Source organism: Engystomops pustulosus, unplaced genomic scaffold, assembly GCF_040894005.1.
Source record: "Engystomops pustulosus unplaced genomic scaffold, aEngPut4.maternal MAT_SCAFFOLD_48, whole genome shotgun sequence".
Classification (NCBI taxonomy): Eukaryota; Metazoa; Chordata; class Amphibia; order Anura; family Leptodactylidae; genus Engystomops; species Engystomops pustulosus.
This window is the reverse complement of record NW_027284965.1, coordinates 306,489-320,000: the sequence shown is the minus strand read 5'-3', so window position 1 is coordinate 320,000 and position 13,512 is coordinate 306,489. Positions and strand designations below refer to the sequence as shown.

Below are 13,512 nucleotides of genomic sequence, written 5' to 3'. Positions count from 1 at the left end.
AAGCAGGAGATGCGGCAGATGTAGGCAGGGGAGGCAGTGCAATGGCTGTAAAAGTGGAAGAAGTGGCTCAGACTTTTAAATGGACTAATAGGGGCAGATTTACTTACCCGGTCCTGTCGCGATCCCGCTGTGCGTTTTTTCCGACGAGGATTCGGGACTGCTGCGATTCACTAAGGTCGTTCGTCCAATTTCCTGCATGTGTTGCTTCCCCGCTGAGATCCGCCGGAGTTCACCTTCTTCTTCCTGGTGCATGTAAGTGCTTGATCTTGCGACACAAATCGTTTGTCCGAATCCATCAGGTTGTCCGACGGCACGCCCCCCCCCCCCCATTTCTGTTGCATGCAAGCTGGTGTCGATGCACCAAAATCCGATTGCGTGCAATTCGGCGCAAAAAGGAAATATTCAGGAAACCCGACAGAATCGCGGTCTGTGGACCATAATGTCTGAGGATGGTGCATTCTGGCTATGCTAGAGGTGTGGTGTGTGAAGCGGCAGTAATCTGGGATGTGGAGGCCATAGTAGAGGTGTGGTGACAGGAGAGGCAGTAATGTGGGATGTGGAGCCCCTACTAAAGTTGTGATATAAGGAGAGGCAGTAATGTGGGGTGGGAAGGCCATACTGGAGGTGTGGTGTCAGAATAGGCAGTTATGTGTCATATGGAGGCCATAGTAGAGGTGTGCTGGCAGGAGAGGCAGTAATGTGTGATGTGGAGGCCATACTGAAGGTGTGGTGTCAGGAGAGGCAGTAATATTGGGTATGGAGGCCATACTAGAGGTGTGGTGTCAGGAGAGGCAGTAATGTGGGGTATGGAGGCCATACTAGAGGTGTGGTGTCAGGAGAGGCAGTAATGTGGGATATGGAGGCCATACTAGAGGTGTGGTGTCAGGAGAGGCAGTAATGTGGGGTATGGAGGCCATACTACAGGTGTGGTATCAGGAGAGGCAGTAATGTGGGATGTGGAGGCCATACTAGAGGTGTGGTGTCAGGAGAGGCAGTAATGTGGGATGTGGAGGCCATAGTAGAGGTGTGGTGTCAGAAGAGGCAGTTATGTGTCATATGGAGGCCATAGTAGAGGTGTGGTGTCAGAAGAGGCAGTTATGTGTCATATGGAGGCCATACTAGAGGTGTGGTGTCAGGAGAGGCAGTAATGTGGGATGTGGAGGCCATAGTAGAGGTGTGGTGTCAGAAGAGGCAGTTATGTGTCATATGGAGGCCATAGTAGAGGTGTGGTGTCAGGAGAGGCAGTAATGTGTGATGTGGAGGCCATACTGAAGGTGTGGTGTCAGGAGAGGCAGTAATGTGGGGTATGGAGGCCATACTACAGGTGTGGAGTCAGGAGAGGGTGTAATTTGGGGTATGGAGGCCATATTAGAGGTGTGGTGTCAGGAGAGGCAGTAATGTGGGATATGGAGGCCATAGTAGAGGTGTGCTGGCAGGAGAGGCAGTAATGTGTGATGTGGAGGCCATACTGAAGGTGTGGTGTCAGGAGAGGCAGTAATATTGGGTATGGAGGCCATACTAGAGGTGTGGTGTCAGGAGAGGCAGTAATGTGGGGTATGGAGGCCATACTAGAGGTGTGGTGTCAGGAGAGGCAGTAATGTGGGATATGGAGGCCATACTAGAGGTGTGGTGTCAGGAGAGGCAGTAATGTGGGATGTGGAGGCCATACTAGAGGTGTGGTGTCAGGAGAGGCAGTAATGTGGGATGTGGAGGCCATACTAGAGGTGTGGTGTCAGGAGAGGCAGTAATGTGGGATGTGGAGGCCATACTAGAGGTGTGGTGTCAGGAGAGGCAGTAATGTGGGATGTGGAGGCCATAGTAGAGGTGTGGTGTCAGGAGAGGCAGTAATGTGGGATGTGGAGGCCATAGTAGAGGTGTGGTGTCAGGAGAGGCAGTAATGTGTGATGTGGAGGCCATACTGAAGGTGTGGTGTCAGGAGAGGCAGTAATGTGGGATGTGGAGGCCATAGTAGAGGTGTGGTGTCAGGAGAGGCAGTTATGTGTCATATGGAGGCCATAGTAGAGGTGTGGTGTCAGGAGAGGCAGTAATGTGTGATGTGGAGGCCATACTGAAGGTGTGGTGTCAGGAGAGGCAGTAATGTGGGGTATGGAGGCCATACTACAGGTGTGGAGTCAGGAGAGGGTGTAATTTGGGGTATGGAGGCCATATTAGAGGTGTGTTGTCAGGAGAGGCAGTAATGTGTGATGTGGTGGCCATACCAGAGGTGTGCTGGCAGGAGAGGCAGTAATGTGGGGTATTGTGGCCATACTAGAGGTGTGGTGTGAGAATAGGCAGGCATGTGGGGTATGGTGACCATACTAGAGGTGTGGTGTCAGGAGAGGCAGTAATGTGGGGTATGGAGGCCATATTAGAGGTGTGTTGTCAGGAGAGGCAGTAATGTGTGATGTGGAGGCCATACCAGAGGTGTGCTGGCAGGAGAGGCAGTAATGTGGGGTATTGTGGCCATACTAGAGGTGTGGTGTGAGAATAGGCTGGAATATGGGGTATGGTGACCATACTAGGGTGTGGTGTCGGGAGATGCAGTAATGTGGGGATTGTAGGCCATACTAGAGGTGTGGTGTCAGGAGAGGCAGTAATTTGGGATGTGTAGGCCATACTAGAGGTGTGGTGTCAGGAGAGGCAGTAATGTGGGGTATGGAGGCCATACTAGAGGTGTGGTGTCAGGAGAGGCAGTAAAGTTGGGTATGGAGGCCTTGCTAGAGGTCTGGTGTCAGGAAAAGCAGTTATGTGTCATATGGAGGCCATAGTAGAGGTGTGGTGTCAGGAGAGGCAGTAATGTGGGGTATGGAGGCCATATTAGAGGTGTGGTGTCAGGAGAGGCAGTAAAGTTGGGTATGGTGGCCTTGCTAGAGGTGTGATGTCAGGAAAGGCAGTTATGTGTCATCTGGAGGCCATAGTAGAGGTGTGGTGTCAGAAGAGGCAGTAATGTGGGATGTAGAGGCCATAGGAGAGGCAGTTATGTGTCATCTGGAGGCCATAGTAGAGGTGTGGTGTCAGAAGAGGCAGTAATGTGGGATGTAGAGGCCATAGGAGAGGCAGTTATGTGTGATATGGAGGGCATACTAGAGGTGTGGTGTCAGGAGAGGCAATAATGTGGGGTGTGGAGGCCATACTAGAGGATTGTGTCAGGAGAGGCTGTTATGTGCAGTATGGAGGCCATACTAGAGGTGTGGTGTCAGGAGAGGCAGTAATGTGGGGTATGGAGGCCATACTGGAGGTGTGGTGTCAGGAGAGGCTGTAATGTGGGGTATGGAGGCCATACTAGAGGTGTGGTGTCAGGAGAGGCAGTAATGTGGGGTATGGAGGCCATACTAGAGGTGTGGTGTGAGAAGAGGCAGTAATGTGGGGTGCGGAGGCCATACTATAAGTGTGGTGTCAGGAGAGGCAGTAATGTGGCGTTGTGAGGCCATACAAGAGGTGTGGTGTCAGGAGAGGCAGTAATGTTGGGTGTGGAGGCCATACTAGAGGCATGGTGTCAGGAGAGGCAGTAATGTGGGGTGGGGAGGCCATACTAGAGGTTTGGTGTCAAGTTAGGCAGTAATGTGGGCTGTGGAGGCCATACTAGAGGTGTGGTGTCAGGAGAGGCGTTAATGTGGGCTGTGGAGGCCATACTAGAGGTGTGGTGTCAGGAGAGGCGTTAATGTGGGATATGGAGGCCATACTAGAGGTGTGGTGTCAGGAGAGGCAGTAATGTGGGGTATGGAGGCCATACTAGAGGTGTGGTGTGAGAAGAGGCAGTAATGTGGGGTGGGGAGGCCATACTATAAGTGTGGTGTCAGGAGAGGCAGTAATGTTGGGTGTGGAGGCCATACTAGAGGCATGGTGTCAGGAGAGGCAGTAGTTTGGGGTATGGAGGCCATACTAGAGGTGTGGTGTCAGGAGAGGCAGTAATGTGGGGTGGGGAGGCCATACTAGAGGTGTGGTGTCAAGAGAGGCAGTAATGTGGGCTGTGGAGGCCATACTAGAGGTGTGGTGTTAGGAGAGGCGTTAATGTGGGATATGGAGGCCATACTAGTGGTGTGGTGTCAGGAGAGGCAGTAATGTGGGGTATGGAGGCCATACTATAAGTGTGGTGTCAGGAGAGGCAGTAATGTGGGGTATGGAGGCCATAGTAGAGGTGTGGTGTCAGGAGACGCAGTAATGTGGGGTATGGTGACCATACTAGAGGTGTGGTGTCAGGAGAGGCAGTAATGTGGGGTATGGTGACCATACTAGAGGTGTGGTGTCAGGAGAGGCAGTAATGTGGGGTATGGAGGCCAAACAACTTGTTGGAAGATGTGGACAGCCATAGCAGGACATCTCATGCAATATGGAGACTGACAGGCAGGGCAGTAGAGAGGGCACAATAGAATCTGAGGGGTGATGATGAGGTCCTACACCCTACATCGATTAAAGCTAATTACTATATAGTAGGCAAGCCCCCAGTATATAGCTTGCAAGTTCCCAGTATATAGCCTGCAAGTCACTAGTACATAGCCTGCAAGCCCCCACTATATAGCCTGCAAGTCCCCAGTATATAGCCTGCAAGCCCCCACTATATAGCCTGCAAGCCCCTAGTATATAGCCTGCAAGCCCCCACTATATAGCCTGCAAGCCCCCAGTATATAAACCAACAAAAAATTTGCGTGGTGCTGCACCTTCCCTCTTATGAGCTGTCCTTAACGGTCCTAGATGGATCCAGAAAACATCCACTATTCAATAATCCAGTAGAAGAAACTCTTTTGTGACCGGAGCTCAAAAACGAAAATGATGATCCATGCAGGTTTCCTCCTTATTTGTGCACCAAACACAAGGGATCACTTCCAGGGATAAGTCCCCGTTCAGACCAGAAACCGTCCATATTTTCACTCGTGGAGTTACTTGTGATATGCACATTTTTTATCTACATATGTGAGTAGAACTGGATATAAAAGTTTTAAAAGTTTGAAACTGTCTACACTATGTCTGGATATGTCTCTTCTATGCAGTGAGTGGAGGAGACTAGGACAGGAGTGAGAATACTGACGGTTTCTGGTCTGAATGGGGACTTATCCCTGAAAGTGATCCCTTGTGTTTGGTGCACAAATAAGGAGGAAACCTGCATGGATCATCTTTTTCGTTTTTGAGCTCCGGTCACAAAAGAGTTTCTTCCCCCAGTATATATCCTGCAAGCCCCATGTATATAGCATGCAAGCCCCATGTATATAGCATGCAAGCCCCTAGTATATAGCCTGCAAGTCCCTAGTATATAGCCTGCAAGCCCCTAGTATATAGCCTGCAAGTCCCTAGTATATAGCCTGCAAGTCCCTAGTATATAGCCTGCATGCCCCTAGTATATAGCCTGCAAGCCCCTAGTATATAGCCTGCAAGCCCCCAGCATATAGCATGCAAGCCCCCAGTATATAGCTGGCAAGCCCCTTGCATATAGCCTGCAAGTTCCTAGTATATAGCCTGCAAACCCCTAGTATATAGCATGCAAGTCCCAAGTATATAGCCTGCAAGCCCCCAGTATATAGCCTGCAAGCCCCCAGTATATAGCCTGCAAGCCCCCAGCATATAGCATGCAAGCCCCCAGTATATATCCTGCAAGCCCCTTGTATATAGCCTGCATGCCCCTAGTATATAGCCTGCAAGTCTTTAATATATAGCCTGCAAGCACCCAGTATATAGCATGCAAGCCCCCAGTATATAGCCTGCAAGTCCCAAGTATATAGCCTGCAAGTCTTTAATATATAGCCTGCAAGCACCCAGTATATAGCATGCAAGCCCCCAGTATATAGCATGCAAGCCCCCAGTATATAGCATGCAAGCCCCCAGTATATAGCCTGCAAGTCCCTAGTATATAGCCTGCAAGTTCCTAGTATATAGCCTGCAAATCCCCAGTATATAGCCTGCAAGTCCCTAGTATATAGCCTGCAAATCCCCAGTACATAGCCTGCAAGTCCCCAGTATATAGCCTGCAAGTCCCTAGTATATAGCCTGCAAGTCCCTAGTATATAGCCTGCAAGCCCAGGTCCCTAGTATATAGCCTGCAAGCCCCCAGTATATAGGCTGCAAGTCCCAAGTATATAGCCTGCAAGTCCCTAGTATATAGCATGCATGCCCAGGTCCCTAGTATATAGCCTGCAAGTCCCTAATATATAGCCTGCAAGCCCATGTCCCTAGTATATAGCCTGAAAGCCCATGTCCCTAGTATATAGCCTGCAAGCCCAGGTCCCTAGTATATAGCATGCAAGCCCCCAGTATATAGCATGCAAGTCCCCAGTATATAGCCTGCAAGTCCCTAGTATATAGCCTGCAAGTCCCCAGTATATAGCCTGCAAGTCCCCAGTATATAGCCTGCAAGTCCCTAGTATATAGCCTGCAAATCCACAGTATATAGCCTGCAAGTCCCCAGTATATAGCCTGCAAGTCCCTAGTATATAGCCTGCAAGCCCAGGTCCCTAGTATATAGCCTGCAAGCCCCCAGTATATAGGCTGCAAGTCCCCAGTATATAGCCTGCAAGTCCCTAGTATATAGCATGCATGCCCAGGTCCCTAGTATATAGCCTGCAAGTCCCTAATATATAGCCTGCAAGCCCATGTCCCTAGTATATAGCCTGCAAGCCCATGTCACTAGTATATAGCCTGCAAACCCAGGTCCCTAGTATATGGCATGCAAGCCCCCAGTATATAGCCTGCAAGTCCCCAGTATATAGCATGCAAGTCCCTAGTATATAGCCTGCAAGCCCAGGTCCCGAGTATATAGCATGCAAGCCCCCAGTATATATCCTGCAAGCCCCCAGTATATAGCCTGCAAGTCCCCAGTATATAGCCTGCAAGTCCCCAGTGTATAGCCTGCAAGCCCCTTGCATATAGCCTGCAAGCCCCCAGTATATAGCCTGCAAGCCCCCAGTATATAGCATGCCATTCTATGCCCCCAGTGTATAGCCTGCAAGCCCCCAGTATATAGCATGCCATTCTATGCCCCCAGTGTATAGCCTGCAAGCCCCCAGTATATAGCATGCCATTCTATGCCCCCAGTGTATAGCCTGCAAGCCCCCAGTATATAGCATGCCATTCTATGCCCCCAGTGTATAGCCTGCAAGCCCCCAGTATATAGCATGCCATTCTATGCCCCCAGTGTATAGCCTGCAAGCCCCCAGTATGTAGCATGCCATTCTATGCCCCCAGTGTATAGCCTGCAAGCCCCCAGTATATAGCCTGCAAGCCCCCAGTATATAGCATGCCATCCAGTGCATGGTCTCTCCACTGCCGGGAGCATGCTATAATGTTAGAAAGCAGCTGACGACATAATCTGTGCGGCTGTGATGGATCTGATGATGAGTTGTGATACAGGGGTGGGGACAGTCCTGTTACTGCTTCGCTCTTGTGATGTCCACGTGACCACATTCTATCACAAAACCTCATGTCGTGCTGTGGTCAAGAGTGTCGTTGGCTCATGTTCTTGTAATAGATTGTGGTGGTTCCTGCTCCTCTCTCGAGTCTGACATGTCCACGTGACCACATCCTAGCTACATAACCCCATGTCATGCTGGGAGTGTCCACGTGACCACATCCTAGCTACATAACCTCATGCCATTCTAGGAGTGTCCACGTGACCACATTGTAGCTACATAACCCCATGTCATGCTGGGAGTGTCCACGTGACCACATCATAGCTACATAACCTCATGTCATGCTGGGAGTGTCCACGTGACCACATCATAGCTACATAACCTCATGTCATGCTGGGAGTGTCCACGTGACCACATCCTAGCTACATAACCTCATGTCATGCTGGGAGTGTCCACGTGACCACATCATAGCTACATAACCTCATGTCATGCTGGGAGTGTCCACGTGACCACATCATAGCTACATAACCTCATGTCATGCTGGGAGTGTCCACGTGACCACATCCTAGCTACATAACCTCATGTCATGCTGGGAGTGTCCACGTGACCACATCCTAGCTACATAACCTCATGTCATGCTGGGAGTGTCCACGTGACCACATCCTAGCTACATAACCCCATGTCATGCTGGGAGTGTCCAGCATGCGCAAAAAACCCCTGTTAAATGCGGAGCAACACGGAAATTGGTGGGAAGCCCGACGAAAATGCGGTCTTTGGACCCTTAGTAAATGAGCCCCAATATCGGTTAGACGTTCCAGAGGTCGGCCGTCTCCTGTAGTTCTTCTTGTTTGCAGCAGGGATTGAGGCTCCACCACACAGGATCTTCTCTAGACCTTTCACGCTTCACGGCCGTCGCCGAGTAACATTCAGTCATAGCTCCCACTCAGACTCAAATGCAGTGGAATGTAACCTCAGCATATGATCAAGGCTGAAGCCGGAAAAATGTGTCAAAAACGCAACGCACAACGCAACCCAACGCATCATGTGAATGCGTCCTGAGGGAGAAGCTCCTTAGTTGCCCCAGCTCTGTGTTTCAGGTGATTGTCCAGCTGAAAGACCAAGTCACAACCAATCTTTATGCTGCATATAGCTACTACTAGCACACAGACACTCACTGCCTATAGCTACTGCTAGCACACAGACACTCACTGCCTATAGCTACTGCTAGCACACAGACACACACTGCCTATAGCTACTACTAGCACACAGACACTCACTGCCTATAGCTACTGCTAGCACACAGACACACACTGCCTATAGCTACTGCTAGCACACAGACACACACTGCCTATAGCTACTGCTAGCACACAGACACACAATGCCTATAGCTACTGCTACCACACAGACACACACTGCCTATAGCTACTGCTAGCACACAGACACACACTGCCTATAGTTACTACTAGCACACAGACACACACTGCCTATAGCTACTGCTAGCACACAGACACACACTGCCTATAGCTACTACTAGCACACAGACACACACTGCCTATAGCTACTACTAGCACACAGACACACACTGCCTATAGCTACTGCTAGCACACAGACACACACTGCCTATAGCTACTGCTAGCACACAGACACTCACTGCCTATAGCTACTGCTAGCACACAGACACTCACTGCCTATAGCTACTGCTAGCACACAGACACACACTGCCTATAGCTACTGCTAGCACACAGACACACACTGCCTATAGCTACTGCTAGCACACAGACACACACTGCCTATAGCTACTGCTAGCACACAGACACACACTGCCTATAGCTACTGCTAGCACACAGACACACACTGCCTATAGCTACTGCTAGCACACAGACACACACTGCCTATAGCTACTGCTAGCACACAGACACACACTGCCTATAGCTACTGCTAGCACACAGACACACACTGCCTATAGCTACTGCTAGCACACAGACACACACTGCCTATAGCTACTGCTAGCACACAGACACACACTGCCTATAGCTACTGCTAGCACACAGACACACACTGCCTATAGCTACTGTTAGCACACAGACACACACTGCCTATAGCTACTGCTAGCACACAGACACACACTGCCTATAGCTACTGCTAGCACACAGACACACACTGCCTATAGCTACTGCTAGCACACAAACACTCACTGCCTATAGCTACTGCTAGCACACAGACACACACTGCCTATAGCTACTGCTAGCACACAGACACACACTGCCTATAGCTACTGCTAGCACACAGACACACACTGCCTATAGCTACTGCTAGCACACAGACACTCACTGCCTGTAGCTACTGCTAGCACACAGACACACACTGCCTATAGCTACTGCTAGCACACAGACACACACTGCCTATAGCTACTACTAGCACACAGACACACACTGCCTATAGCTGCTGCTACCACACAGATATACACTGCCTATAGCTACTGCTAGCACACAGACACACACTGCCTATAGCTACTGCTAGCACACAGACACACACTGCCTATAGCTACTGCTAGCACACAGACACACACTGCCTACAGCTACTACTAGCACACAGACACACACTGCCTATAGCTACTGCTAGCACACAGACACACACTGCCTATAGCTACTACTAGCACACAGACACACACTGCCTATAGCTACTGCTAGCACACAGACACTTACATGGTAACACGGCTCAGCAGTTATTCGCCTCTCCAGAGAGGGAACATATAGAGCTACAAGGAAAAACATATAAATGACGTATAATTTTAATAATTAGCAAGGCACAAGACTTAATAATTACAAAAATGGTGAAATAAACAGATAAAAGCAAAAACAGTGAATCCTCGGTGCTCATTGCCCCAGGTCCGGCATCACCTCCGGCTCTTCTGAACCCATCACATTATCATCGTCCATTCCTGTATTGGTGCAGGAATCCGTATAATCCAGACGACATTGGATCTGCGCATGATTAGACATTTTCACTGCACTCGGGGGAATATCAGCAAACACCCCAATGAAACATTTGGAGTATATGACATAGAAGACACTTGGACTTCCATTAATCCTCTCCCAGCATTCCCACCAGGGGTTAATCTCCCAAACATAGCGGAAGCAAAGGCTTGAGGTGCTGGGGTGCTCTGTGGAGCCCCAGGGCAGGTCAGGCTGTGGTGTGCCATGTTGCTGCGTACACCACAGCTGATTCCACCCTCTTGGCCTCGGCAGGTCCTCCTGTGCATGTAGTTATGGAGGGTGAGGACGCTTACGATGTAATCGCTTGGATGGCATCACAACAGATACAACAAATCCGAAGAGTTCATACTGAGCGGCTCTACTCATCGGTAATGGATTGCCATCTGCATGGACTGTCTGAACATGCACGTATAAGGTGGTTGTGCTCCGATTCTATAGCGATTCATTTATTTACAATAAAGTCCCAATTAGGACCTCACTGAAACCCATTGTCAGAACTTGCGTGTGTCTAAAAGGTAAATCTTTATTTATTCATGTGAAAGTGTTATGTCTTTTATAAGGCACTACAAAAAGGTGTAATAAAAAGCTACAATCACTAGGACCTCCAATTAAACTCGTTGTAGAGGTGGATTATGTTTTTTAATCTCAGGGGCTTGAATGATGAGTGGTGGAAGTTTTACATTCCTACACACTGTTATCCTTTGATTCTATGGGGCTCATTTACTAAGGGCTCTGCGGGCGCACTTTCGTCGGGTTTCCCGGCTTTTTCTGTTTTTTTGGCGCATGCGATCGGATGTCGTCAGCTTTCACGTGACAGAAATCGGGGTGTGGCCGACGGAAAACCCGACGGATTTTGACCTCGGCGCAGCAGCGACAGCTGGTGGACATAGGGCGCACGACCTTAGTGAATCGTCGGAAGACCCGAATCCTCGCCGGAGAACGTGCCGCTTGATCGCGACAGGACCGGGTAAGTAATGTGCTCCATTGGTCCTTACACAAAGGATCTCGAGCGGAAGATATTTACTATTCACGTGTGGATAGCTTTTATTTTGGGACACTAGGTGTCACCCTTGTGTCAGCACACGTCAATCGTATCTAATAGTGTCATACAATGTAAGGGCTCATTCACATGGCCGTCTGCGGGGACGTACATGCGGCCACATGTACGTCCCCATAGACGGCAATAGCGGCGCAGCGCAGATACGGTGCCACACCGATCCGGCCCACACACCGCATGCTCTATCTTTTGGCGTGTGTGCGGCCGTGCACAGCTATTCTCTATGGAGGGAGGAGGGGTCACCTAACACTCTCTCAATGATGTTGTTTAAGTTACACTATCCTTTTGTGAATACTCGGAGTGTAAGCACTCTCACTTGCCAGCTCCACTGTATTTTATCAGGAACCTAAATAAAACATGAAACACTACAGCCCCCCGACATGTTTTGCCACTGGTGCGGCGTCCTCACGGGTGCTGGGGCTAAGTGTGCTGATTCTATAGCAAGTCAAGTTTGAGTAGCATGAAGGAAAAGGAAAAACAGTGGATCAGCGCTCACCAAAACTCTTCTTCCTTCCCGGTTATTGGCGCATACTCATGATACTTACTAAACAATTGACACCAATGGTTGCATGTGGGGAGGGGGAGATCCAGGGACTCAAAAAAATCACAAGATGCCCGACAGCTGTTTTGTGCTCGTGGTGCTTCATCTGGCTTGTCCCAATACCTGAAAACTCTGCAGCTATTTAATTCACATTCGTGGGCCGCCCCTCCCTTCTGCTTATGCTCTGATTGGTGCGTATCGGTCACTACATCTCCATGTTTGTAATTCCCATCTCACCATTATGTCTTTATAAGCTCCGTTGTATTATCGTATAGATACTTACATTGATTTGTTGGATAATTCCTCGGTGTGCCTCGCTCAGAAATGGTCTCCAGCAGGTGGTGTGTGCAAGAAATATGGAGGGAGAGGCTGATGTCCTGATTTCTTCCAGGGGCAGCCCCTGAGTCTGTAGGATGAGTCCCTGGGTAATGGATGGGGAAGCCGAGGCAACGCTGTGCAAATAAACTTGCAGTTCTTTATTGAACTCCAAACAGCAGGCAATGGCCAAACATGATTAACACCGGATTCTGGTTACTGGAGTGGTCATGGAGAGTGGCCCGCAGGAATAGTGCACGCAGCCTGATAGTAAATGCCGACTGGGATAGTTGAGGTGGAGCTATGTCCAAATTGTTGAAGCTGCAGGTTGGGATTGTGTCACATTGGCGCCGGCTTGCATGCAACGAAAAACGGGGGGCACGACCGTCTGAAAACCCGACGGATTCGGAAAAATTGCGCTATTTAAAAAAAGAATGTGTCGCTTGACACGCACTTACATGCACCAGGAATAGGAAGGTGAACTTCGACAGACCTCGGCGGAACTCGGCGCAGCAGCGAGACCTAGTGGATATCGGGCGCACGACCTTAGTGAATCCCGGCAAGCTCCGAATCCTCGGGCAAATCCTCGGTATCGCAATTTGACCGGGTAAGTAAATGGGCCCCACTGTCTCTCTCTTCACTCTGACTCACTCCCCCCTCAAACTATCAGAACAGCTTTTAGGAAGATTGTTAACCCCTTGAGATCTTCATAGTAATTGAATCAAAATGGAGGTGAAATTTAGAATGGTCAAATTGTGCCGGTTATGCGTTCATTTAGCCCTAAATTTACACATTTCCAAAAGATAAAAAGAGAAAACCCACCATAAAATTTGTTCTGCAATTTCTCCCGAGTTTCTCCCAGAGACCCCCCACATGTGGCCGTTACTTCTCCCGAGTGCAGAGACCCCCCACATGTGGCCGTTACTTCTCCCGAGTGCAGAGACCCCCCACATGTGGCCGTTACTTCTCCCGAGTGCAGAGACCCCCCACATGTGTCCGTTACTTCTCCCGAGTGCAGAGACCCCCCACATGTGGCCGTTACTTCTCCCGAGTGCAGAGACCCCCCACATGTGGCCGTTACTTCTCCCGAGTACAGAGACACCCCACATGTGGCCGTTACTTCTCACGAGTGCAGAGACCTCCCACATGTGGCCGTTACTTCTCCCGAGTACAGAGACCCCCCCCACATGTGGCCGTTACTTCTCCCGAGTGCAGAGACCTCCCACATGTGGCCGTTACTTCTCCCGAGTGCAGAGACACCCCACA

General features: G+C 49.9%; 1 long non-coding RNA gene across 1 annotated transcript in view; it reads left to right on the top strand.

Annotated features, from left to right (window-relative positions):
• Positions 1 to 13,512, top strand: part of LOC140106879 (uncharacterized) — an 89,733-nt gene that overhangs the window by 282 nt on the left and 75,939 nt on the right. The gene's annotated exons all lie outside the window — the stretch shown is intronic.